The following is a 27,799-nucleotide window of genomic DNA, read 5'->3' on the forward strand; positions in this document are numbered from 1 at the left end:
TTCCCTCTGTTTCTGTTCTTCGGAGAGTTTTTTAATCATAAATGGGTGTTAAATTCTGTCAAAAGATTTTTCTGCCTCTATTGAGATGATCACACAGATTTTAGTCTCTCTTTTTGTGAATATGGTGTATCACAATGATTGATTTGTGCATATTTAAAATTCAGTGCATCCCTGGATAAATTCCACTTGATCATGGTTTATTATCCTTTTAATGAATTCTTGGATTCTGTCTGCTATTATTTTGTTGAGGGTTTTTACATCTAGGTGCCTCAGTGATATTGGTCTGTCATTTTCTTTTTGTGTGTGATATTTTTGTCTGGTTTTGGTAGCAGGATGATGATGATCTAATAGGTTGAGGATAGGGGTATTCCTCTCTCTGCAACTTCTGGGAAGAATCTGAGGAGAATAGGTGATAACTCTTCTCTAAATGTATCGAAGAATTCACCTGTAAAGTCATCTGATTCAGGAATTTTATTTACTGGAATGTTTTTATTCAGTTTCAGTTTCATTACTTGTTATTCGTCTGCTCATAGCTTCCATTTATTTCATTTTCACTCTTGGAAAGTTGTACTTTTCTAAGAATTTTTCCATTTTTTCCCAAGTCGTTAATTTTGTTTTTATATAGCTGCTTGTAGTAGTCTCTTATGATCCTTTGTATTATTGTGGTGTTCATTGTAACCAATTTTTTAATTTCTAATTTTGTTTATTTGGTCTTCCACCTTTTTTTCTTGATGAATCTAACTAAGATTTATCATTTTTATCTTCTCAAAGAACCAGAATTTAGTTTCATTAATCTTAGCTATCGTTTTCTTTGCTTCTATTTCATTTATTTCTGCTGATATTTATAAATTATTTCCTTCTACTAACATTGGGGTTGTTTTGTTCTTTCTCTAGTTGATTTTAGTGTAATATTAGGTTTTTTTTTTTTTTTTGCTGTTGTTGGTGGCTTGCTTCTTGGGGTAGGATTGTATTGCTTATAGATAAGCAATTATAGATTGTAATACTTCCCTCTAAGAACCGGTTGTTCTGCATGAACTGGTTGTTCTGCATGCCCTGGTTTTGGGTTGTCCTATTTTTATTGTCATTTGTTTCCAGATGTTTTTTACTTCCCCTTTGATTTCTTCAGTGATCTTTTGGCTATTTAGTAGCATATCATTTAGCCTCCATGTATTTGTATTTATTACAGTCTTTTTTCCCATAATTAATTATTAATCTCATAGAGTTGTGATCAGAGAAGATGCTTGATATAATTTCAATTTTCTAAAACTTATGAAGGTTTATTTGTGACCCAAGATGTCCTCTATCCTAGAGAATATTCCATATACACTTGACAAGAAATTTTATTCTGTGCTTTTGTATGGAATGTGCTATAAATATCAATTAAGTCTATCTAGTCTAATGTATCATTTAAGGTTTGTGTTTCCTTATTAATTTTCTGTGTGAATGACCTGCCCATTGGTGTAAGTCAGGTGTTAAAGTCTCCCACTATTATTGTGTTACTGTTGATTTCTCTTTTTATGGCTGTTATCATTTGAATTATGTATTGAGGTCCTCCCATGTTAGGTGCATGAATATTTAAATTAATGCATCTTCTTCAGTTGATCCCTTGATCATCATGTAGTGTCCTTATTTGTTTCTTGTAATAGTCTTTATTTTAAAATCTAATTTGTCTGATATAAGTATTGCTATTCCAACTTTTTAAAATTTCCATTTGAATGGAATATCTTTTCTCATCTGCTCACTTTTAATCTGTATGTACCCCTAGATCTGAAGTGGGACTTTTATAGACAGCATATATACAGATCTTATTTTTGCATCCATTCAGCTGGTCTGTGTCTTTTGGTTGGAGCATTTAATCCATTTACACTTAGGTAATTATCAATGCACATCCTGTTACCATTTTCTTAATTGTTTTGGGCTTCCTTTTTAGGTATTTTTTCTTCTCTTGTGTTTCCTGCCAATAGAAGTTACTTTAGCATTTGTTGTAAAGCTAGTTTGGTGGTGCTGAATTCTCGAGTCTTCTCCAACACCGCAGTTCAAAAGCATCAATTCTTTGGTGCTCAGCTTTCTTTATAGTTCAACTCTCACATATATACGTGACTACTGGAAAAAAACCATAGCTTTGACTAAATGGATCTTTGTCAGCAAAGTAATGTCTCTGCTTTTTAATATGCTATCTAGGTTGGTCACAGCTTTTCTTCCAAAGAGCAAACTTTTTTTTTTCTTTTAACTTCATGGCTGCAGGCCCCATCTGCAGTGATTTTGGAGCCCCCAAAAATGAAGTTTGTCACTGTTTCCATCATTTCCCCACTGATTTTCCATGAAATGATGAGACTGGATGTCATGATCTGAGTGTTGAGTTTAAGACAACTTTTTTTAGTCTCCTCTTTCAATTTCATCAAGAGGCTATTTAGTTCTTCAATTTCTGCTATAAGGGTGGTGTCATCTGCATATTTGATATTATTGAAATTGCTCTTGGTAATCTTGGATCCAGCTTATGCTTCATCCACCCTAGCATTTCACATGATTTTTCTGCATACAAGTTAAATAAGCAGCGTGACAATTTCCAGCCTTGATGTACTCCTTTCCTTATTTGGAACCAGTGTATTTTTCCATGTCCAGTACTAACTGTTGCTTATTGACTGGCATACAGGTTTCTCAGGAGTCAAGTAAGGTGGTCTGGTGTTTCCATGTTTTTAAGAATTTTCCAGTTTTTTGTGACCCACACAGTAAAAGGCACTGGTGTAGTCTATAAAGCAGAAATATGTTTTTCTGTAACTCTCTTGCTTTTTTTCTATGACCCAACAGATGTTGGAAATTTGATCTCTGGTTCCTCTGCATTTTCTAAATCCAGCTTGAGTATCTGGAAGTTCACCACGTACTGTTGAAGCCTGGCTTGGAGAATCTTGAACATTACTTTGCTAGCATGTGAGATGAGTGCAGTTGTGTAATAGTTTGAACATTCTTTGACACTGCCTTTCTTTGCAATTGAAATGAAAATTGACCTCTTACAGCCCTATGGCCACTGTTGAGTTTTCCAAATTTGCTGGCATATTGAGAGCGGCACTTTTAGGATTTGAAAATAGCTCCACTGGAATTTGAGCTAGTTAGAGGAATCACCTCCAATTTGCTATTAGTGATGCTTTCTAAGGCCCATTTGACTTTGCATTCCTTGCTGTCTGGCTCTAGGTGAGTGATCACACCATCGTGGTTATCTGTACAGTTTTGTGTGTGTGTGTGTGTGTGTGTGTATTCTTGCCACCTCTTAATATCTTCTGCGTCTGTTAAGTCCATATCATTTCTATCCTTTATTGTGCCCATCTTTGTATGAAATATTCCTTTGGTATCTCTAATTTTCTTGAAGAGATATCTAGTATTTCCCTTCTATGTTTTTCCTCTATTTCTTTGCATTGATCACTGAGAAAGGATTTCTTATCTCTCCTTGTTCTTTGGAACTCTGCATTCAAATGGGTATATCTTTCCCTTTTTTCCTTTGCCTCCTGCTTCTCTTCTTTTCTCGGCTATTTTAAGGACTCCTCAGATAACCATTTTGCTTTTTTCCATTTCTTTTTCTTGGGGATGGTCGTGATTACTGCCTACTGCATAATGCTGCAAAATTCTGTCCATAGGTCTTCAGGCTCTCTGTATATGAGGTCTAATCTCTTGAATCTATTTGTCACTTCCACTGTATAATTGTAAGGGGTGTGATTTAGGTCATAACTGAATGGTCTAGAGGTTTTCCCTACTTTCTTCAATTCAAGTCTGAATTTTGCAAAAAGGAGTTTGTGATGTAAGCACAGTCAGCTCCCAGTCTTGTTTTTTCTGACTGTATAGAGCTTCTCCATCTTTGGTTGCAAAGAATATAATCAACATGCTTTCAGTATTGGTCATCTGGTGATGTCCATGTGTAGAATATTACCTTGTGTTATTGGAAGAGGGTATTTGCTATGACCAGTGTGTTCTCTTGGCATAACTCTGCTAGATTTTCCCTGCTTCGTTTTGTACTCCAAGGCCAAGTTTGCCTTTGACTCCAGGCATTTCTTGACTTTCTACTTTTGCATTCCAGTCCCCTATAATGAACAGGACATTTTTAGGGGGTATTATTTCTAGAAGATCTTCATAAAACCATTCAACTTCAACTTATTCAGCATTACTGGTTTGGATATAGACTTGGATTATTGACATATTGAATGGTTTTCCTTGGAAACAGAGATCATTCTGCCATTTTTGAGATTGCACCCAAGTACTGCATTTTGGACTATTTTGTTGACTGTGAGGGATACTTCATTTCTTCTAAGAGATTTTTGCCCACAGTAGTAGACATAGTGGTCATCTGAATTAAAGTCACCCATTCCAGGTTATTTTAGTTCATTGATTCCTAAAATGTCAATGTTCACTCTTCCCATCTCCTCTTTGACCACTTACAATTTACCTTGATTCATGGACATAACACTTTCCTGGTGGCTCAGCTGGTAAAGAGTCTGCCTGCAATGTGGGAGACTCGGATTCGAGACCTGGGTTGGGAAGATCAGCTGGAGAAGGGAATGGCAATGTGCTCCAGTTTTCTTACCTGGAAAATCTCATGGATAGAGGAGCCTGGAAGGCTACAGTTCATGGGGTCACAAAGAGTCTGACACAACTGAGCAACTTCATTCTCCATCCCCTTTTGAGGTTCAGCAAATTTTGTTTCTCCCAGGTGGCTCAGTGGTAAAGAGCCTGCCTGCCAGTGCAAGAGCCACAAGAGATGTGTAAGTTCCATAATCAAATCCCGCTGACCTCTAAAGTCAGTCTCCCTGGGGGGATTCTTAATCCCTTTGCCAGATCCCCAGGTTGGGAAATCTTTTGCATATCCTAGAACTTTCTTAACAGTGCAAGAATTTATTTGGTATAATTGTTATGCAGTTTGTGGGTCCTTTACTCCATGACTCAATGGTGGGGTTAGTGGCCACCTCCTCCAACAAAGCTGATACCACACCCAGGTTTGCCACACCCAGAGCCCCTGCCCCTGTGGCAGTCCACTGCTGAATGGTACCTCTGTAGGAGAAACTCAAACATTCAAAGGCAGGTCTGGTTCAGTCTCTGTGGGGTCTCCCGGTGCACACAAGTTTTTGTTTGAGCCTCTGAATATCTCTGGTGGGTATGGAGTTTGATTCTAAACGCAATTTTGCCCCTCTTACCATCTTGCCTGGGCTTCTCCTTTGCCCTTGGATGTGGGGTATTTTTTTTTTTTGTGGTATCCAACATTCTCCTACTGATGGTTGTTTAGCAGCAAGTTGTAATTTTGGAGTTCTCACAGGAGAAGATGAACATATGTTCTTCTATTCCACCATGTCCACCAAGGACAAAAATCTTTCCCTGAAGATGTGATTAAAATGCATCTTCCTGGCCAAATTGGAATTAAGCTTGTTTATCTGTACACTCTTTTTGTTGGCAATTGCATTCCACCACTCAGTCCATCTTGATGTGATGATCACAGTGTATCTCATCATTCTTTCTCATTAAAAAAGATGTGAGATATTCTCCATGAATAGGACTATCCACAATTTCAATCTTCCAAACAAATATAATTTTCCTTGGTAGGAATTATTCCAGTAACTCCTTCTTTGTTTTATCCTTATTCCAAGAGAGGTATTCAGTTCAACCAGTGGTGCCAGTCTCCTCTAGGTGAGCACTGCAGCTGTGAGTCCTCTGAGATGCTGGCGACACATGTCTCAGGATGGCCTCTCTGCCAGCCAAGCACTGAACCATGACCTGCTGGAGCAGCTCTAGGAGCTGAAGTGGGTCAAGACTGCAGGCAGTGACAACGTGGTCATCACTCTGACTGTGGGCACAAATAGGCAGTCGCAGGTAAGAGTGTCCAAACCAGTGGCCTGAGCACTCTTTCTACTGGAGTATCAGATGTGTGGTGCACACAGGATATACTGCCTCTTGTGATTTTTGGAGAGCATCCTCTCTGTGCATAAAGGGCCCTATGGTTGCACTTCATGGCTCAGCACAGAAAATGCCAAACCCAAGAGGCCTTAAAACTCTTTAATTTAGACAAAAGTTATACTTGAGCAAATCTACGAAACAAAGCCAAGCTCAGGATCTTAGATCATCTTTATTATAGCTACCCTGAATTCTTTTTCAGGTAGAGTGCTTATTTTCTCTTCACTTATTTGGTCTTGTGGGGTTTACCTTGCTTCTTTATCTGCAACTTATTTTTCTGTTATTTCATTTTGTTTAATTTAATGTGTTTTTGGTCTCCTTTCCATAGTATGAAGGTTGTAGTTCATCTTGTTTCTCTTGTCTGCTCCCTAGTGGATGGATTTTGTCCAAGGGCTGGTGTAGGCTTCCTGCTGGGAAGGACTGGTGCCTACACTCTGATGAATGGAGCTGAGTCTTTTCCCTCTGATAGGGAGGGCTGCACCAGGTGATATATTTTGGAGTGTCTGTCAGCTTAGTAGGGTTTTAGGCAGCCTATCTGTTGATGGGTGGGGCTGTGTTCCTGTCTTTCTTGTTGCTTATTGTGAGGTGTTCAGCACTGAAGCCTCCAGGCCATTGGGTAGAGCCAGGTTTTCATGTCGGTATGGATACTCAATCAACCTGGAAGGGGTTCAATGGCCACAACTGGGGTGTGGGAGAAATGCCTGTGGTGGCAGAGACTGACAGGCAGTTAAAACTGACTGGAACATGCTGGCCTACGTGGGAGTCCCTTCCGTGCCACTCAACAATAGACCACACTTCCTCTAGGGGCATTCCTGGCCATGGAGCCCCTCATTCCCATTCTCTCTGTAGTATTCTCACAGCCAACTGTTTTCCTTTCCCCAGAGGCACTCTCCCACCTCAGTGCTTCACCATTTGGCCCCTGCCAGAACTGGAAGCTTCCCATCTCAGATAAGGACACCCGGAGCTGACTCGAAAGGAGGTTTTGGCATGGGCAGCACTCAGGACACTCGAGCCTATGCTGGTAGAGGAGGCCTTGATTTGAGGCGTGAGTGATCCTGTTCAAAAGAGTGTCCCTCCCAGGGCCCACAGACGCAGATGACAGTGGGTGGGGAAGAGGATACAATGGTGCCTGCCTTGCCCCACAACTTGTTCATCATTTAATAATGACACCTTGCTTCTATGGTGTCCTGGGCTTCCTCTTCAAACATTCCCAGTTACAGAGATTCTTACTCCTGTCCCTCCAAGGTGTCCTTTCAAAGCCAACAGCTATCACCTCACTGGATTCACACTTCAAACCCCACTTTCCAACACTCATAACCCCTCCACAACAGGAGACTCAGGATTCATGCTGGGATGCACAGGGCTGAGACATGGACCATAAGTCCAGTTACTTTGTCCTGCCCTTCTCAGACCATCCACTGCATTTTCCTTTGATTCTCCAAAGGCCCCTTTCTGTCTCAGCTAATTTCCCTAATATGAGAGGGTTTTTCTGAGTGTGGGAAAATTTCCTCACCTTCAACTTCCCACCAGGGGTGCTGGTCACTTTTGTGATTCCTTTTTTCTTATAACTAAGCTCCATTACCTTGGGAAGATTTCCCTTTTGCTACCTTCTTGCAGTAACCTGCCACTAAATAGATATGTTTAAGGGTTAACCAAAGGATATATTAAATGGAGTTTTCAGAATATCACAAATTTCCTCAAGGCCACAGCTGTCATCTTTGCTCATCTTGAACATAATTGAAACACCTCTGCTATTTTCTTAAATCTTAGTGTTTAATTTCCACTTTCAAAGCCATACATAAAAATCAACATTACCCAGGTTGATTAGAGAAGATGACAACAAAGCTACATGAATCTTATAGTATCAACATAGGCATTTGCAGCTGGAAATGTGAGGTATCTGGAGCCTGACATTTTGGGAACTTAGCTTCCTTCTCATTGCTGTCTTTACTTTTAAAGCAAAATTATTGCCTCTAACATTCTTCATTTTGGCTTTTGGCAATGTATTATTCTTAAATATTTACTTCTTGATAAAGTGCAATATAATTTGGTCCTTCTGATTAACCCATTATGATGCAAATGTTTATTCAGTCATGTTTTGCACCATGCAAAACATAGGAAACCCTAAGAGGTTTAGTCCCAAGCTACTTTTGTTAGACAATGGGTGTTCGAATTCTATCTTGAAAGTTATGCAGAAATTTGAAGCCTCTGCTATTCTTTCTAGGCCTTGGTCCCATACTTCACACAAATTAATTTTCTTTATTATGCTTTACTTCTGATAATGTGATACAGGCATAATTTTCTAATGTTATGTCTTTTACAATGTCATAAAAGTAAAGTTCTTTTCAATAGACAACACAATGATTTCTTTTAGTGAGAAGCAATAGCTGATACCAAGGTTTTGATGAAAATTCTCAAATCATAGGTCATGAAGGTTCAAAAATCCTCCCATATCTTACATGTACTAGACACTTGTCTTAACATGACAAAAATGAACTTTCAAGATTATTTAGTTTATTATCTTGATTTCAGATAAGACAGTGAGAATTCTATTCGTGTATGGTTTAAAGAAGAATACACAAGCTTATGTCAGGGTTAACCAGTCTTTGTCAGTCCACCTAGGTAAACTGGTTTTGTATTCTGTTTTTAAGTAGGTAAAACTGGTTTTAAAATCAGGAAATTGGGAGTACATACAGTTGAGTGTGTGTGTGCTTGCACACATCCATGGGACTCAGAGTAATAAAAGCATACACATTAAGAACAAGACTTTATTGCACTGTTTTATCCAAATTTTGTAAAGAATTTCAATAATGGTTCTATGAAGACCTAAAAGACCTTTTAGAACTAACACCTAAAAAAGATGTGCTTTTCAATATAGAAGAATGGAATGCAAAAGTAGGAAGTCAAGAAACACCTGCAGTAACAGGCAAATTTGGCCTTGGAGTACGGAATGAAGCAAGGCAAAGGTTAATAGAGTTTTGCCAGAGAATGAATTGGTCATAGCAAACACCCTCTTCAAACAGCACAAGAGAGACTCTACACATGGACATGACCAGATAGTCAACACTGAAATCAGATTGATTATATTCTTTGCAGCCAAAGATGAAGAAGCTTTATATAGTCAGCAAAAACAGGACCGGGAACTGGCTGTGGCTCAGATCATGACTTCCTCATTGCCAAATTCAGACATAAATTGAAGAAAGTGAGGAAAACCACTAGACCATTCAGGTATGACCTAAATCAAATCCCTTATGATTATACAGTGGAAGTGAGAAATAGATTTAAGGGACTAGATCTGATAGACAGAGTGTCTGATGAACTACTGATGGAGGTTCATGATATTGTACAGGAGACAGGGATTAAGACCATCCCCAAGAAAAAGAAATTCATAAAAGCAAAATGGCTCTCTGAAGAGACCTTACAAATAGCTGTGAAAAGAAGAGAAGCCAAAAGCAAAGGAGAAAAGGAAAGATATACCCATGTGAGTGCAGAGTTCCAAAGAATAGCAAGGAGAGATAAGAAAGCCTTCCTCATTGATCAATGCAAAGAAATAGAGGAAAATCATAGAATGAGAAAAAACTACAGATCTCTTCAAGAAAATTAGAGATACCAAGGGAACATTTCATGCAAAGATAGGCTCAATAAAGGACAGGAATGGTATGAACTTAACAGAAGCAGAATATATTAAGAAGAGGTGGCCAGAATACACACAAGAATTGCAAAAAAATCTTTACTACCCAGAGAATCACGATGATGTCATCACTCAGCTAGAGCCAGAAATCCTGGAGTGTGAATTCAAGTGGACCTTAGGAAGCATCACTACAAACAAAGCTAGTAGAGGTGATATAATTCCAGTTCAGCTATTTCAAATCTTAAAAGATGATGCTGTGAAAGTGCTGCACTAAATATGTCAGCAAAGTTAGAGAACTCGGAGGTGGCCACAGGACTGGAAAAGGTCAGTTTTCATTCCAATCCCAAAGAAAGGCAATGCCAAAGAATGCTCAAACTACCACACAATTGCACTCATCTCACATGCTAGTAAAGTAATGCTCAAAATTCTCCAAGCCAGGCTTCAGCAATACATGAACCATGAACTTCCAGATGTTCAAGCTGGTTTTAGAAAAGGTAGAAGAATCAGAGATCAAAATGCCAGCATCTGCTGGATCATGGAAAAATTAAGAAATTTCCAGAAAAAACATCTGTTTCTGCTTTATTGACTATGCCAAAGACTTTGATTGTGTGGATCACAATAAACTATGGAAAATTCTGAAAGAGATGGGAATACCAGAACACCTGATCTGCCTTTTGAGAAATCTGTATGCATGTCAGGAAACAACAGTTAGAACTGGACATGGAACAACAGACTGGTTCTAAATAGGAAAAGAGAGTACATCAAGTCTGTATATTGTCTCCATGCTTATTTAACTTATATGCAGATTACATCATGAGAAACGCTGAGCTGGATGAAGCACAAGCTGGAATCAAGTTTTCTGGGAGAAATATCAATAACCTCACATATGCAGATGACCCTACCCTTATGGCAGAAAGTTAAGAAGAACTAAAAATCTTTGTAATGAAATCTAAAGAGGAGAATGAAAAAGTTGGCTTAAAGCTCAACATTCAGAAAATGAAGATCATGGTATCTGGTCCCATCACTTCATGGCAAATAGATGGGGAAACAGTGCAAAGAGTGGCACACTTTATTTTGTTTTGAACTCCAAAATCACTGCAGATGGTGATTGCACCCATGAAATTAAAAGACACTTACTCCTTGGAAGAAAAGTTATGACCCACTTAGACAGCATATTGAAGAAGACAATGGCACCCCACTCCAGTACTCTTGTCTGGAAAATCCCATGGACGGAGGAGCCTGGTAGGCTGCAGTCCATGGGGTCGCGAAGAGTCGGAAACGACTGAGGTACTTCACTTTCAATTTCACTTTCCACTTTCATGCATTGGTGAAGGAAATAGCCACCCACTCCAGTGTTCTTGCCTGCAGAATCCCAAGGACGGGGGAGCCTGGTGGGCTGCCATCTATGGGGTCGCACAGAGTCGGACACAACTGAAGTGACTTAGCAGCAGACAGCATATTAAAAAGCAGAGACATTACTTTGTCAACAAAAGTCCACCTAGTCAAAGCTATGGTTTTTCCAATAGTCATGTATGGATATGAGAGTTGGACTATAAAAAAAGCTGAGTGCAGAAGAATTGATGATTTTGAACTGTGGTGTTGAAGAAGACTTGTGAGAGTCCCTTAAACTTCAAGAAGATCCAATCAGTCCATCCTAAAGGAGATAAGTCCTGGGTGTTCATTGGAAGGACTGATCTTGAGGCTGAAACTCCAATGCTTTGGCCACCTGATGTGAAGAGCTGACTCATTGAAAAGACCCTGATGCTGGGAAAGATTGAAGGTGGCACAAGAAGGGGACGACAGAGGATGAAATGGTTGGATGGCATCATTGAATCAACGGATACGAGTTTAGGTAAACTCTGGGAGCTGGTGATGGACAGAAGAGACCTGACGTGCTATAGTCCATGGGGTCACATAGTGTTGGACATGATTGAGTGACTCAACTGAATACTTTTAGGATGATAGATTATCTAGTTCAAAGCTCTCATTTTACAAGTGAGAAAACAGACTCAAATTGAATAAATAATATTACTAGAGTCACACAGCCTATTCAAATCTGAATTTATATAAAAATTTACTCAGTGTTGATTGTTCTCCCTTCCTGACCTTCAGTATTCCACCCTCAAAGCTTCCGTTACTGCTAAGAATGACGTTTACATATAATGGAAAAACCTTCTGTGTCCACCCTTGCCTGTAAATTCCAAATTATTTAACATAATCTCCAAGGTTGTCTACTATCTTGTTTGTGGAACATCTTCAGCCATATTTCTCATTTTGCAACACTTCTACTTCCTTACATTTTTACTTTAAATCAAAATTGCTGAGCCTTGGTATTCTTGGCATTTCTAGCAGATTACTCTTTTTGTTTTGGGAAAAAAAAAGTCTTGCTCATTCATTGTTGGATGCTTATCAGCATTTGTGGCCTCTACTTATCAGTTGCCAGTAGCCCCCCTGCACTCTAACCCAATTGTGACAATCAAAACTTTCTCCAGAGATTGCAACTGACTCTTGGGGTGATAAGTTACTGCCCTCCAGTTTAGAAACACTGCTTTGAGACAGTAAATCACATATTGGGACAATTTACAACTTTTATAAACCCAAGAAGGTTGTCATCCAGGATTTTTTATTCATTCTGCTCCTGCAAGGGACATCTTTGACTGTTTTGTACTATTTGTAAAACAAAACAAAAAACAAAACAAAAATCCTATTTCAAGATTTCAAAAATTCCATAATGAAATTTCTTTCAGTATCATATTCTCATATTCCCTTTTTTGGGGCAGTGGGTTAATTAGTGTGAATTTCTAACTTGGAATCCTTGAAGCTTTGTTGAACTCATTAGTAAATGTGTACATCTTATATCTAAACTGTAAGTCAGTTTACACTCAGATTCATGTTTAATGTCTTATTCAGTGCCTTCCATGTATTCAGTTTCAAAGCATTCTCTCTGATTGGGCAAGTCAGATAGAGAGTAAGTTAATAGATAAATAAATCAGTGAGTGGATAAATAAATGTTCCATGTAGCTAACCTAATTTGTATAAACTCAGATTCTGCTTAAACAAAATGTTCTTAACAAAATGTCAACTGAATTAGAACCTAATTGGTTATGTAAAAATCAATCATGGAAATGACTCCCAAACCTAAGGGAAAAAGAAAAAAAAACAAAAACAAAAAACACCTCTGTCACCCTTTGAAGACATTCTCTTCTACTCTAACTCAATCTGACACATCCCTGTGTTGTTGTTCAGTTGTCCAGTTGTGTGCAACTCTTTGTGACCCCAGGGACTACAGCATGCTAGGTGTCCCTGTATCTCACCACCTCTCAGGGTTTGCCCAAATTTATATTTATTGCATCTCATTTTCTGACACCGTCTTCTCCTTTTGCCCTCAGTCTTTCCCAGCATCAGGGACTTTTCCAATGAGTCATCTGTTTATATCAGATGCCCGAAATACTGGAGTTTCAGCTTCAGCATCTGTCCTTCCGGTAAATATTCAGAGTTGATATCCCTTAAGATCGACTGTTTTGTTCTTTCTGTTGTCCAAGGAAGTCTCAGGAGTCCTCTCCAGCACCACAGTTTGAAGGCATCAATTCTTTGGCATTCTGCCTTCTTTATGGTACATTTCTCATAACAGAATATGACCACTGGGAAGACCATAGCCTTGACAATACAGACCTTTGTTTGCAGAGTAATGTCTCTGCTTTTCAACACACTGCCTAGGTTTGTCATCACTTTCCTGCCAAGAAGGAATTGTCTTCTGATTGCATAGCTGCAGTCACCGTCCACAGTGATTTTGGAAGAAGAGGAAATCTCTCACTACTTCCACTTTTTCCCCTTCAGTTTACTATGAAGTAATGGAGCTGGATTGTATGACCTTCGTTGCCTTTTTTTTTTTTTTTTTAGCCTTAAGCAGGCTTTTCACTCTTTTCCTTCACCCTCATCAAGAGGCTCTGTAGTTTCTTTTCATTTTCTGCCATTAGAGTGGTATCATCCACATATCTGAAGTTATTGATGTTTCTCTCACTTATTTTGATTCCAGCTTGTAACTCATCTAGCATCATCAGCATTACTCATGATGTGCTCATGTACAGGTCAAACAAACAGAGTGACAGCAGGCAGCCCTGTCATACTCGTTTCTCAATCTTGAACCAATCAGTTGTTCCATACAAGGTTCTAACTGTAGTTTCTTGACCCACATGCAGGTTTTTCAGGAGACAGGTAAGATGGTCTGGTATCCCCATCTCAAAGCTCTCCCAAGAGCTTTCCACAATTTGTCATGATTCACACAGTCAAAGGTTTTAGCATGATTGATGAAACAGAAATGTTTTTTCTGAAATTCCCTTGTTTTCTCTATGATTCAGCGAATGTTGACAATTTGATCTCTAGTTCCTCTCTATTTTCTAAACCCAGCTTGGACATCTGGAAGTTCTTGGTTTGCATAACACTGAAGCTTAACATGCAAGATTTTAAGCATGAGTTTACTAATATCAGAGATAAGTGCAATTATCTGATGGTTAGTATTTTCTTTGGTACTACCCTTCTTGGAAGCTGGGATAAGGATTGACCTTTTCCAGTCTCTGTGGCCACTGCTGGGTCTTCCAGATTTGCTGACATAATTAATGTAAAACATTGATGGCATCCTCCTTTAAGGATTTGAATCATTCTTCTTGAATTTCAACACATCCACTAGCTTTATTAAAAGCAGTGCTTCTTAAGGCCCATTTGACTTTGTATATAATCCCACAAAAAGCCACTTCCTGGAGAAAATTAGTAGATATATAAGCAGAGAAAATTGACTGGAGAAAGAAAATACAAGATAGAAATAAAAAGATGGGGGAAAGGAAGCTCAACTAAGAAATGAGATAAAGTGAATGAAAAATAAATGTTTAGGAAGTAATAAGTTAGGTGAAACAGAGCCATAATTGTGGTAGGGGAAGAAATGAGGGTAAAGCTATTTTTTAAGTGTTTTTTTTAATTTTTATTTTTATTCCATCTTTCCATGAAACCTTATTTTTATTGGTGTTGTTTGAAGAGAAAAATCAAAGATTTATTTATTTCCAAATTGATTCAGTTTGGGGATTTGCTGAAAGCCAAAATTACTTGAAACTTACTAGACAAATTAAGGCAATCAAGAAAAAATTGACACTGAGATAAAAGAAGGAATCTATGCCATTGGACCACTAAGTAACATATATCTCCACACACACATATATATACATATAAATTATATTTGAATGAAACCATATTCTGAGTGTTACTGAGTGCTATTAGTATTGTTCTTTTAAGGATCCATTGTTCATTTAAATCATAGAAGGGCATTTCTAAACATTGTATCCTTCATTCTTTAGATATGATTTAGAATTAGCCAGTGACAGTAGTTCACCTTACAGAAGGAAGGTTCCTCTTCAAGTTTTAAAAAGAGGCACCAGATATATATCATTCTAAAGGCCAGATAAATTAAAGCCAGAAATGGAATCTTCTCTGGCCAAAGGTTTTTTCCTACTAATTTACATAAATTGGTGCATCTGATATGCATTGTTTTACTATCCTTATCCTTAAAAACATTTTATCAGGGATATGAAAATGATCAACACATTGTACATATACTCAGACTTTCACAATGATTATTGCTAGATGTATCCAGAAAAGTTGAAGACAGTTGAATTATTATTAGTCTGCAAGTTCTTTGAAAATAAATATTTAGTCTTTATTCTCAGTCTCTAAAGTTCTTATTTATCAAATGTTTCTTGAGGTTAATATATAATGCTTATTTTTTCAAAACAGTATTTGAATATTTTCAAGAACTCAACTACAGATATTAAGTTTGGACTTACAAAATCTTACTCATTCTACTGGCATTTGACATATGTAGGGAATATAGTTAAGTAAAGAGGTTTCTAGCCATTTATGTTAGAGAAAATGTTGACAGTTCAAGTCATATTCATTTAATTTGGTTTAGAACACTTAGGGAAATAATGAAGAGATTTCTATTTAGCCATTTCATTGAAAAGTTTGGTGTTTGAGGATGATTATCAGTATATCTGGTAACAAAAACTCCAGGAACTTAAAGGCCTCTGGGTAAAATGCCTTACAAGGAAAAAAAACTACAATATGCTACTAACAATTTAATTCTAATGTAACAGTGAAGTTCTTTGCCTAAAGTCTCACTTTAAATTCACCACTTCAGAATTATTGCAGTGTATTAACCTTTGTTCCCTCTAATTGCCCAAGTCATGTGGAAAAAGCAGAGACTGGATTTTGAGTATCCTAGTCCTCCAGAGAATGGCCTTATTTGAATGGGGTTTAAATCAGAGTCCCAAAACCTTTTTCTAAAAGCACCTCCATGAAGCCAGCTTCCGTGTCCACTGTAAGGATGTCCCTAAGGACATCTTTATGAAATTGCAACATTCTTTGTCAGCAACCTTGAAAGAAACAGTCTGCTTCACCATCAAGAACTTATTTATCCACTAAATAGTTAATTTCTGTTTAATTTTAGGATCCCAATGAAAAGTATAACTTACCAAATTTTTAGGCTGGGTTCTGGAAAGATTAGAATCAAATCTGTGACCCACATATAGAAAGATTGTTGATATCAGTAACTGTGGTGCACGAATGTAATTGCCACACAGCATGTGGAATCTTCCCAGACCAGGGATAAAACACAGGTCCCTTACATTGGCAGGCAGGTTCCACTAGACCACCAGAGAAGTTCTTACTTCATTTTTAATGTAAGTAACATTCTTATTCTTATCTTTTCCATTTTATTTAGCTCATTGACTATCTGGTGTTTTACATGGCTTTGTAATAATTATAAAAATATATGTACACTTACAAAGCACTATGAGCGAGTTTCTTTTGCAAGACAGCTTCTGTCATCTACTCTTCATCAAAATTTTTTGGGAAGATAAAATACCACTTCCCATTGTCCTAAGGACAAGAGAACTAAGTAATTTGTTAAAGATTATGCAATAATACAAAAGCAGAGACAGAGTATGATTTGTCACTCCAGCTCCAAAACTAATGCTCTAAGCCAAAACTGTGTATTACCCTTTGGTGTGCTATGCACTGTATACTCTCTCTCTCTCTCTCTCTCTTTAAATTAGTTCTTAGATGGGTAAAATTTAGGTGAATAAATGAGTAGGCTGATGATGACAAAGTCTACATGTCTTAGTGTGTATAAAGACCTGGTCTTTTGCAGTCCATCATTTCTCTAGTTAATGTATTCAGTATTCAGTAGTCAAGTCACAATCTTGGCATTCTCCCTCACTTTTCAGGAAAAGAAGTGATTGCATGCAAAACAAAACTTTAATTAAAATTCCACAGCTTATTTTGAAACAGCTTTAATCCTTAATTTGGTTTTGGCTATTGCATAGAGAGGTTTCTTAACCTTAATTCCTAAGTCTTTGTGTTGCTGTCTATCCTTAAGTTTTGTAGTTGTTGTTGTTGTTTTTTAATCCATGAACATTACAACGCTTATTTTCTTTGTATGTTTATATGTATATATTGAGTTATTGACTTGGCACACTGATCTCAATGCTCTACACAAATTAGTTTGTTTAGTCTCCACCCGTATTTGCAAATAACTTGAATATTTACATTCTAATATTCTCAGTTAATATAAGCATTTGACAATTTAATAAGTGAAGATTTATCTTTTCCCTAAAAGCCTCAAATAGAACGGGAATATATTTTCTCTTCACTAACATCATTACCAATCAAGTTTGAATATAATTTAGATAATAATTTTAATTTCCTCTATCAGAAAAGCTGAATTGTATTAGCCAAGTTCCATACACTTTGCTAACTATTGGCAATGTGAAAAATATATCTTTACCCAAAGAGGGACATAAGTTACTGAGAAACAAGGCAGGAATTTCTGGGAAAAGACAGGAAGATTTATAGGTATCAGGAAGTTATTGAGTGCATATATAATAGACATTTGATGTTATTGTTTTTATATAAATAAATAATTCAAACATACAAGATGGAATAAAAATAATTTTATCTAGATGAAAAGATTATTGGCACAATGGACTAAAATTCTTTCAGATCTGTTCAGAGTAGAACTTACTTCCCACAAAAAAAATGATATGCTTTTCCCATTCTTTTAGGAAAAAAAGTTACATAACATCTGGGTTGGATAATTGTCCATTTTTTCCTGTGGACCCTACCAAATATTTTTAGTGAATAAGCTTCTTTCTTAAGCCATTCTCATTGAGATACTGACATTTGGCCTTAGCTCAAGGACTGAAGGCATTCACTTGCAAGTTGTGTCATTACGATGTACTGAAAAACAGCTAGCAAATTGGAAGAGTATCACTCAACTGTATCAATAATCACAGTGGCCAGACGGATTGGAGATTGTTAGAGCCAAGTTTCGTAGCATGTGGCCACAACAGTGAGATGACTGAGTTGGCTGAACACTGAATTCTGTGAACTTTGCAAGTCTAGTTTGTAAAACGAGTCAGGAGACTGGGAGAGGGTTGTATTCTTAACAACAACAACAACAACAACAACAAATGAATGATGAGAGCCTCTTTAAAATCCAGGAGGAAGATAAAACAAAATAAAAAAATAACTATTGTTCGCTTACTGGAGAGCTGCAGCCACCAAATATGTAAAGAATCCTAGATAAAATGCTTAGCCAGAACTTGAAAGCCCTAGGCAAACGGCTGGAGGTAGGCGAGAGAGAGTAAAAGGAATTAGATCCACACAAAACAGAAATCAGTATGCAGATCTGGAAGCAACCTTTATAGCTGGACATGGAAAAACAGAACGGTTCCAAATTGGGAAAGGGCATGTCAAGGCTGTATATTGTCACCCTGCTTATTTAACTTATATGCAGAGTACATCATGAGAAACGCTGGGCTGAATTAAGGACAAGTTGGAATCAAGATTGCCAGGAGAAATATCAATAACCTCAGATATGCAGATGATACCACCCTTATGGCAGAAAGTGAAAAAAACTAAAGAGCCTCTTGATGAAGTGAAAGAGGAGAGTGAAAAAATTGCCTTCAAACTCAACATTCAGAAAATGAAGATCTTGGCATCTGGTCCCATTACTTCATGGCAAATAGATGGGGAAACTGGAAACAGTGACAGACTTTATTTTTGGTGGCTCCAAAATCACTGCAGATGGTGACTGCAGCCATGAAATTAAAATACACTACTCCTTGGAAGAAAAGTTATGGCCAACCTAGACAGCATATTAAAAAGCAGAGACGTTACTTTGCCAACAAAGGTCCATCCAGTCAAGGCTGTGGTTTTTCCAGTAGGCATGTATGGATGTGAGAGTTGGACTATAAAGAAAGCTGAGCACTGAAGAATTGATGCCTCTCAACTGCCGTGTTGGAGAAAACTCTTGAGAGTCCCTTGGACTGCAAGGAGCTCAAATCAGTCCATCCTAAAGGAAATCAGTCCTGAATTGCTGAAGCTGAAACTCTGATACTTTGGCTGGCTGATGCGAAGAACTGACTCATTTGAAAAGACCATGATGCTGGGAAAGATTGAGGGTGGGAGAAGAATGGGACAACAGAGGATGAGATGGTTGGATGTCATCACCGACTCAATGGACATGAGTTTGAGTAAACTCTGGGAGTTGGTGATGGACAGGGAGGCCTGCCATGCTGCACTCCATGGGGTCACAAAGAATTGGACATGACTGAGAGACTGAGCTGGACTGAACTGATATCAATAATCAAACAAAATATGAATAGCAGAGATTCATCAATTTAAAGACAGGTACTGATACGTTGCCTAAAAAGGTAAGAATTTATTCTAATCATGCAGACACTAACCAGAAGAAAGTTTAAGAAAGTATTAATATTAGATAAAATAGACTTCAGAATAAGGAATCTAATTTGGGATAAAGAAAGGCATTATAAAATGATAAAGTAGTCAATATATATAGTACATATATGCAGACTATGGGGATTGGGGAGTGACAGTTATAAAATAGAACATTTCTTTTTATGATAATGAATATGTTAAAAAATTGATTGAAGTGATATTATACAACTCTATTAAAAGACATTCATTTGCACAATGAATGGGAAGTGATGGTATGTGTATTTCACCTTAATTGAGCCATCAAGTTTCTAAGAAAATAGTTCTCAACTTTTAGCTTACATCTACTAAAAAATTAATTCAAAGTGGTTCATGATCTAAATGTAAGACTTAAAAGTGTAAATTTTTTCTAGAATAAAACATAGGAGAAAAAGCTCCAATCTTGGATTAACCAAACAGTCCAAAAGTATGATCTGTAAAAGAAAAATAATAAATTAAACTTTATTTAAATTCAAAATCTTTGTTTAGGGTACATTCTTTCATTGCTAGTGAAAATATGAAATGATACAGCTATACCTGAAAACATTTCTTTTTTGTAAAGTTAAACATTTCTTTCATACAACTCAGAAATCTCTCTTCTAGATTTCTACTCTAGAGAAATGAAATGTTTTGTTCATCTAAAACCCATACATGAATGTCTATGGAAGCTTTATTAATAATACCAAACTCTGAAAGCCTCCAGGTGTCTTTCAAACCATCAGTGTATAAACAATCTGTGATACAGCCATACATTAAAAATGCTACTTGAGAATTCTTGATTTATGCAGTAACTTGGTTGGTTGTTAAATGTTTTTCTGTGAATTGCAAGAAGATAAACTCCAAAAGATACATATTGTATAATTCTATACAATAAATCAAAACTAGAGGGAAGCAAGCAAGTCTGTGGTTGGGAGGGCAGGGATTATCTGCAGGGAAGAGCTTGAGAGAAAGTGAGGTGACAGAAATATTTAGTATGGAAAAATCTTAGTGGAGGAGCAGAATTTTCTTCATTTGTCCAAATCTTGTAAAACTGTATAAAATAAAATTTGAAATTTATGCACTTTGTTTTAGTTAACCAAGATGTGAAGGTAATGGACTCTGAAAAAAAAGTCAAAATTATGACAGGAAAGAAGAGACTGATAAGTATCATAGATTGGAGAGGTTAAAGAGACTTGACATCTAAATTCAGTGTTGGATCTGGGTTCTGGAGCAGAAAAAGGACAATAATGGAAAACTGGTGAAATCCAAATAAAATTTATAGTTTAGTTAATAGTACTGTACCAAGTTTAATTTCATACCTTAGGTTAATTTCCTCTGATTGTGTGTGATATTAACATAAGTGGAAACTGAATAATAGCTATATAAGATTTGTAAATCTGAGTCTAAAATTATTTCAAAAAATGGAAATTATTAAAAAGTATTCCACCGGAGTTAAAGTATTATGTCTTCCTCAAATATATTTCTCCTATATTCACATTTTTAACCATATTGTATGCTGTGGTAGGCTAATGAAGTCCCCTTTATATGTGCGTGTGCATGTGCACAGACACACACCTAACAGGTGGCCATGTTCAAGCCTTAGAACTGGTAAATTAGTTTCTTTATACATGAAAGATGATTTTGCAAATATAGGATCTTAAGATTTGGATATTACGGTGTATTATTCACACAAGCTCACATTTGTAATCATAAGGTTTCTTACAAATTAGGAGCAAGAGAGTAAAAATCAAGAAAAGATGAGAGAAGATCATGCAGTTACCGGAGCAAAAATTTGATGTTACAATGTTGAATTTGAAGATGGAGGAAGGGACCACCAGCCAAGAAATACAAGGAATGCAGCTGAAAAAGGAAAAAAAAAAAAGACTCTCCCCTAAATCTCTTACAGGAAGCATCTCCCTGCAGGCACCTTGATTTAGTCCCAGTGAAACTGATTTTGAATTTCTGACTTCCAGAATTCTAAGAAAATAAATTTATGTTATTTTAAACCACTGTTGAGTGGGTGGCAATTTGTTATTGCAGTAATAGGTAAATAATACATACATTTTAGTCACTGTGTATCTGTTTAGTAATGCAGTTAGATAAAAACTGATAATTTAATTATATTTGAAACAATAGCAGAAAAATGGTGGTTTTTAAATTAATTTATTTTTTTACTTTGCAATATTGTACTGGTTTTGCCATACATTGACACAAATCTGCCATAGGTGTACATGTGTTCCTCATCCTGAACCCCCCTCCCATGTCCCTCACCATTCCATCCCTCTGGGTCATCCCAGTGCACCAGCCCCAGGCACCCTGTATCATGCATCTAACCTGGACTGGCAATTCATTTCACATGTGATAATTTACATGTTTTAATGCCATTCTCCCATATCATCCTGCCCTCGCCCTCTCCCACAGAGTCCAAAAGACTGTTCTATAAATCTGTGTCTCTTTTGCTGTTTGATTCCAATTATAATGCCACATGAACATAGTGAGATTTTTCTTTTTTTGGAATGAGACATTTTATTAATTTTTATTTTATTTTGCAATATATGTTGATTTATTGATACAATGTTGTGTTAGTTTCAGATGTACAGCAAAGTGATTCAGTTATACCTAAACATGTATCCATTCTTTCTCAGATATGAACAGAATTCCCTATGTTATACAGTAGTGTGTATATGTTCATCCCAACCTCCTAATTTATTCCTTCTCCCTACCTTTCTTCTTTAGTAAATATAAATTTGTTTTCTAAGTATGTGAGTCTCTTTCTGTTTTGTAAATAAGTTCATTTATATGATTTTTTAGAGTCCATATGTAAGTGGTATCATGTGATATTTCTCTTTCTCTATCTCACTTCCTCTATTTCTTTGCATTGATCACTTAGGAAAGTTTTCTTATCTCTCCTTGCTAGTCTTTGGAACTCTGCATTAGGGTGGATATATCTTTCATTTTCTCCTTTGCCTTTTGCTTCTCTTCTTTTCTCAGGTATTCATAAGGCCTCCTCAGACAACCATGTTGCCTTTTTGCATTTCTTTTTCTAGGGAATGGTTTTGATCACTGTCTGCTGTACAATATTATGAACCTCCATCAATAGTTCTTCAGACACCCTATCAGATCTAACCCCTTGAATCTATTAGTCATTTCCACTATATAATTGTTAAGGATTTAAGTCACACCTGAATGGTCAAATGGTTTTCCCTACTTTGCTTAATTTAAGTCTGAATTTTGCAATATGGAGTTCATGATCTGAGGCACAGTCAGCTCCCAGTCTTGTTTTTGCTGACTGTATAGAACTTCTCCATCTTTGGTTGCAAAGAATATAATCAATATGATTTTGGTATTTACCATCTGGTGATGTCCATGTGTACAGTCTTCTAGTGTTGTTGAAAGAGGGTGATTTCTATGATCAGTGTGTTCTCTTGGCAAAACTCTGTTAGCCTTCAAAACTCTGAAGCCTTGCTTCATTTTTTACACCAAAGCCAAATTCGGCTGTTACCCTAGGTGTCTCTTGACTTTCTACTTTTGCATTCTAGTCCCCTATGATGAAAAAGAAATCTTTTTTGGTGTTAATTCTAGAAGATCTTTTAGTTCCTCATAGAACCGTTCAACTTCTAGGCATTAGTGGTTAGGGCATATACTTGAATTATTGTGATATTGAATGCTTTGCCTTGAAAACAAACAGAGATCATTCTGTTGTTTTTGATATTGCACCCAAAAAACTAACATCATGGCATCCAGTCCCAACAGTTCAGTTCAGTTCAGTCACTCATGTGTCCGACTCTTTGTGACCCCATGAATTGCAGCACGCCAGGCCTCCCTGTCCATCACCAACTCCCGGAGTTCACTCAGATTCACGTTCATCGAGTTGGTGATGCCATCCAAGCATCTCATCCTCTGTCATCCCCCTCTCCTCCTGCCCGCAGTCCCTCCTAGCATCAGAGTCTTTTCCAATGAGTCAACTCTTCACTTGACGTGGCCAAAGTACTGGAGTTTCAGCTTTAGCATCATTCCTTCCAAAGAACACCCAGGACTGATCTCCTTTAGAATGGACGAGTTGAATCTCCTTGCAGGCCAAGGGACTCTCAAAAGTCTTCTTCCACAGCACAGTTCAAAAGCATCAATTCTTCGAAACTCAGCTTTCTTCACAGTCCAACTCTCACATCCATACATGACTACTGGAAAAACCCTAGCCTTGACCAGACGGAACTTTGTTGGCAAAGTAATGTCTCTGCTTTTGAATATGCTATCTAGGTTGGTCATAACTTTTCTTCCAAGGAGTAAGTGTCTTTTAATTCCATGGCTGCAATCACCATCTGCAGTGATTTTGGAGCCCCCCCCCCAAAATAAAGTCTGACACTGTTTCCACTGATTCCCCAACTATTTCCCATGAAGTGATGGGACTAGATGCCATGATCTTCTTTTTCTGAATGTTGAGCTTTATGCCAACTTTTTCACTCTCCTCTTTCACTTTCATCAAGATGCTTTTTAGTTCCTCTTCACCTTCTGCCATAAAGGTAGTGTCATGTGCATATCTGAGGTTATTGGTATTTCTCCTGGCAATCTTGATTCCAACTTGTGCTTCTTCCAGTCCAGTATTTCTCATGATGTACTCTGCATATAAGTTAAATAAGCAGGGTGACAATATACAGCCTTGACGTACTCCTTTTCCTATTTGAAACCAGTCTGTGGTTCCATGTCCAGTTCTAACTGTTGCTTCCTGACCTGCGTATAGGTTTCTCAAGAGGCAGGTCAGGTAGTCTGGTATTCCAATTGCTTTCATAATTTTCCACAGTTTATTGTGATCCACACAGTCAAAGGCTTTGGCATAGTCAAGAAAGCAGAAATAGATGTTTTTCTGGAACTCTCTTGCTTTTTCTATGATCCAGCAGATGTTGGCAATTTGATCTCTGGTTCCTCTGCCTTTTCTAAAACCAGCTTGAACATCTGGGAGTTCACGGTTCACATATTGCTGAAGCCTGGCTTTTAGAATTTTGAGCATTATTTTACACTTCATGGCAAATAGATGGGGAAAATGGGAAAATTGCCTGATTTTATTTTCTTGGGCTCCAAAATCACTGCAGATGGTGACATGAACTTAAGACACTTGCTCCTTGGAATAAAAACTATGACAAACCTAGTCAGGATATTCAAAAGCAGAGACATTACTGTCTAGTCAAAGCTTTGGTTTTTCCAGTAGTCATGTATGGACGTGATAGTTGGACCGTAAAAAAAGCTTAATGCCAAAGAATTGATGCTTTTGAACTGTGGTGTTGAAGAAGACTTTTGAGAGTCCCTTGGACTGCAAGGAGATCAAATAATCAATTTTAAATCAGTCTTGAATATTCATTGGAAGGACTGATGCTGAAGCTAAAACTCCAGTACTTTGGTCATCTATTGTGAAGAACTGACTCATTGGAAAAGACCCTGATGCTGGGAAAGGTTGAAGGAAGGAGTAGAACAGGGTGACAGAAGATGAGATGGTTGGATAGCATCATTGACTTGATGGACATGAGTTTTAGCTAGCTTCAGGAGTTGATGATGGACAGGGAAGCCCAGTGTGCTGCAGTTCAAGGGGTTGCAGAGTTGGACATGACTGAGCAACTGGACTGACTGACTGTCTCACTTCACTGAATATAATAATCTAATGGTTTATCAATGTTGCTGCAAATGGCATTATTTCATTCTTTTTTATGACTGAATAATATTCAGTTATACATATATATACCGCATCTTTTTAAAAAGTTTCCAGTGGTGGAAACTTTTAAATGAAGAGTTCTTAGAACATATTCTAGTGGTCTTAGCTTTTAGGTTAATTTTGGTGTTCACAAACAGTATCTGATGACTACTATGTCCTAGGCACAAGCATGATGATGTCACATTCTATAATATAACATCATGGGTTTTCCCCCCTTGTTTTATAGATAAGACTATTGACAGTTAGTTAGCTGTTAAAGATTTATGGCCAGCTTAATAAAACTTTTAGATGTAACTGCTTTTATGTTCTTGCCTAATTTCATGAATGCATTCCAGGAGTGACTGAATACAAGGTGGAATTGGAGAAAAATAGAACTCAGTGTCCTTTTTCCAACAATCTTGGCTTCTGTCCATTTAGACATATCTGGAATTCCACTATTACTGCTTCTTTGTGAAGGTTTAAAAAGTCACATAAATACTTGAAATCTCTCTAAGCTCATTTCTTCAAGAGAATTGAAAGACTACAGAGAATAAGGCCCTAAAGAATCCAACAGAGAATTTTTTTTTTTTTTTTTTTGTGGAAGCTCTTTTAAGAATTGGGTTTCCCAGGTAGCTCAGTAGTAAAGAATCTGCCTGCCGAGGCAGGAACCATAGGAGACTCCTGAGTGGGGAAGATCCCTTGGAGGAAGAAATGGCAACCAATTCCAGTATTCTTGCCAGGATAGTCCCATGGACAGAGAAATCTGGCAGAATACAATCCATGGGGCTGCAATGAGTTGAACATGACCGAGTGAATGAGCATGCACTCACCTATAGGAATATCATATGGGGGCAGTTCATGTCTCCCATGTAGGAGAAGAAAGGTGACCATGATAATAGGTGGAAAGATCTCTAGCCATTTTTCTTAGACTTAATAAGATTCACGTGTTCAGACAAGGGTTTGAAGTTATCAGATAGAGCAAATTTCAGTGTTTGTCATTTTGTTCAGGGAAAGTTCTTCTCCAAACCATATGTTTGCCTGAGAGATTTTCTTATCACCTCATTGGATTGTACAAGAGTAGGAAATTCTATCTGGATAACAACTTCTCTCATTTTAAGGTACTAAAATATGAGAAGCCTATAATTTTATTTTTCAGGCAAACAAAAGAGATACAGATGATTAACAGAGGAATGATTAAAGATGTGCTACATATACACAATGGAATATTATTCAGTTATAAAAAGAAACAAAACTGAATTGCTAGTAGAGACATGGATTGACCTAGAGTCTTACATAGAGCGAATCAAAAGAGAAAAACAAATATATGAACATATATGTGTGGAATCTAGAAAAAATGGTACAGATTATCTTATTTGTGAAGTAGAGATAGAGACATACCCATGTAGAGAACAAATATATGGATACCAAGGGGGAAAGTGGGAGGGGGCAGGGTGGGAACAATTGGGAGATTAAGATTGACATATATACTCTACTGAAACTATGTATAACCTATATAACTAATGAGAACATATGATACATCACGGGAGACTGTACTGAATGCACTGTGGTGACCTGAATAGGAAGGAAGTCTGAAAGGGAAGGGATATATGTATACGTATGACTGATTCATTTTTCTGTACAGTAGCAACTAGCATAACAATGTAAAGCAAATATATGACAATAAAAATTAATTTAAAAAGAGATGCAGATGCCATATTCTTGCTTAGAGCAACTTGTTTACTACATAGGAAAAAAGTAAATTTAGCTTAAAAATGTATAATTTTTAAGACAGAGATATCTGAGTTTGGTAACATTCAGCTGCTCCCCACTCAAAGTCAGTGATTTGAGAGACAAGAATCAGTAGAAAGGTGCTTTAATCAGAAAAAAGCTAGCAATCTGGGGAGAAGGTGGACTCATGTTCTGAGATCAACTCTGAAGATTCTGCTTAGCAATGCCCATTATTAAAGAGGAAAGGAACAGAAGAATCTCAGTGAATCGTTAAGGCAGAAGGTTCAATTTTGCATCTTTCTCCAGTGTGCGCAGATTGACAGACTCTCTTCAGATGTTATCTTGCCCATGTGATCTGCTTGCAGAATTTCTTAGGGGGCTGAGGGAGGTAGAGAGCTAGTCATTTTTTAGCTGCTTAATGCTTTATTCTCACTTCTTTTATTCAGTAAAAATAATCTACAGTTTAGGCAAAGTATAGTGTGCATTCAGGAGAGCATAAGTCAAGAGTTGGTTTTAGTTGCTTACTGATCTCATTCCTATGACTAGATTTCTAAAGTTAGAGGTGGGTATAAATGGTTAAACGGGAAAGAGGTAAAAGAGCTGCTTTCATTAGTGCATCCTCTTGGCTGTGGGTAATTTAAATCCAGAAAATTTTATTACATTGTTTCAAAACAATTGGATTAATCTGAAACCCCATAATTTCAAATCCATGCTTATAGTAAAGTGAACTGGATTAGAAACAATTCAAATTGTTAAATGTATTTGAATATGTCAGTGCTATACAGTGTAATGCATGCATGTTTTGGTCCTATATCCTGGATCCTCTGTTAACCATTGATACTTTGATTGATATATTTATTTAATATATCTTTGCTTTTTTCCTCTGTTCACAGAGTTGTTGTGAGGATTCAGTTAAATGAGGCAAAAGTTATAATAAAAATAGTGAAATTAATGAATAGTATATAAGAGATAAGAATGTTTTCCCTATGGCCATTATTTATATATCATCTATTCCTGTTATTAAAATAGCA

The sequence above is a fragment of the Ovis canadensis genome, chromosome 2, assembly GCF_042477335.2.
Source record: "Ovis canadensis isolate MfBH-ARS-UI-01 breed Bighorn chromosome 2, ARS-UI_OviCan_v2, whole genome shotgun sequence".
Classification (NCBI taxonomy): domain Eukaryota; kingdom Metazoa; phylum Chordata; class Mammalia; order Artiodactyla; family Bovidae; genus Ovis; species Ovis canadensis.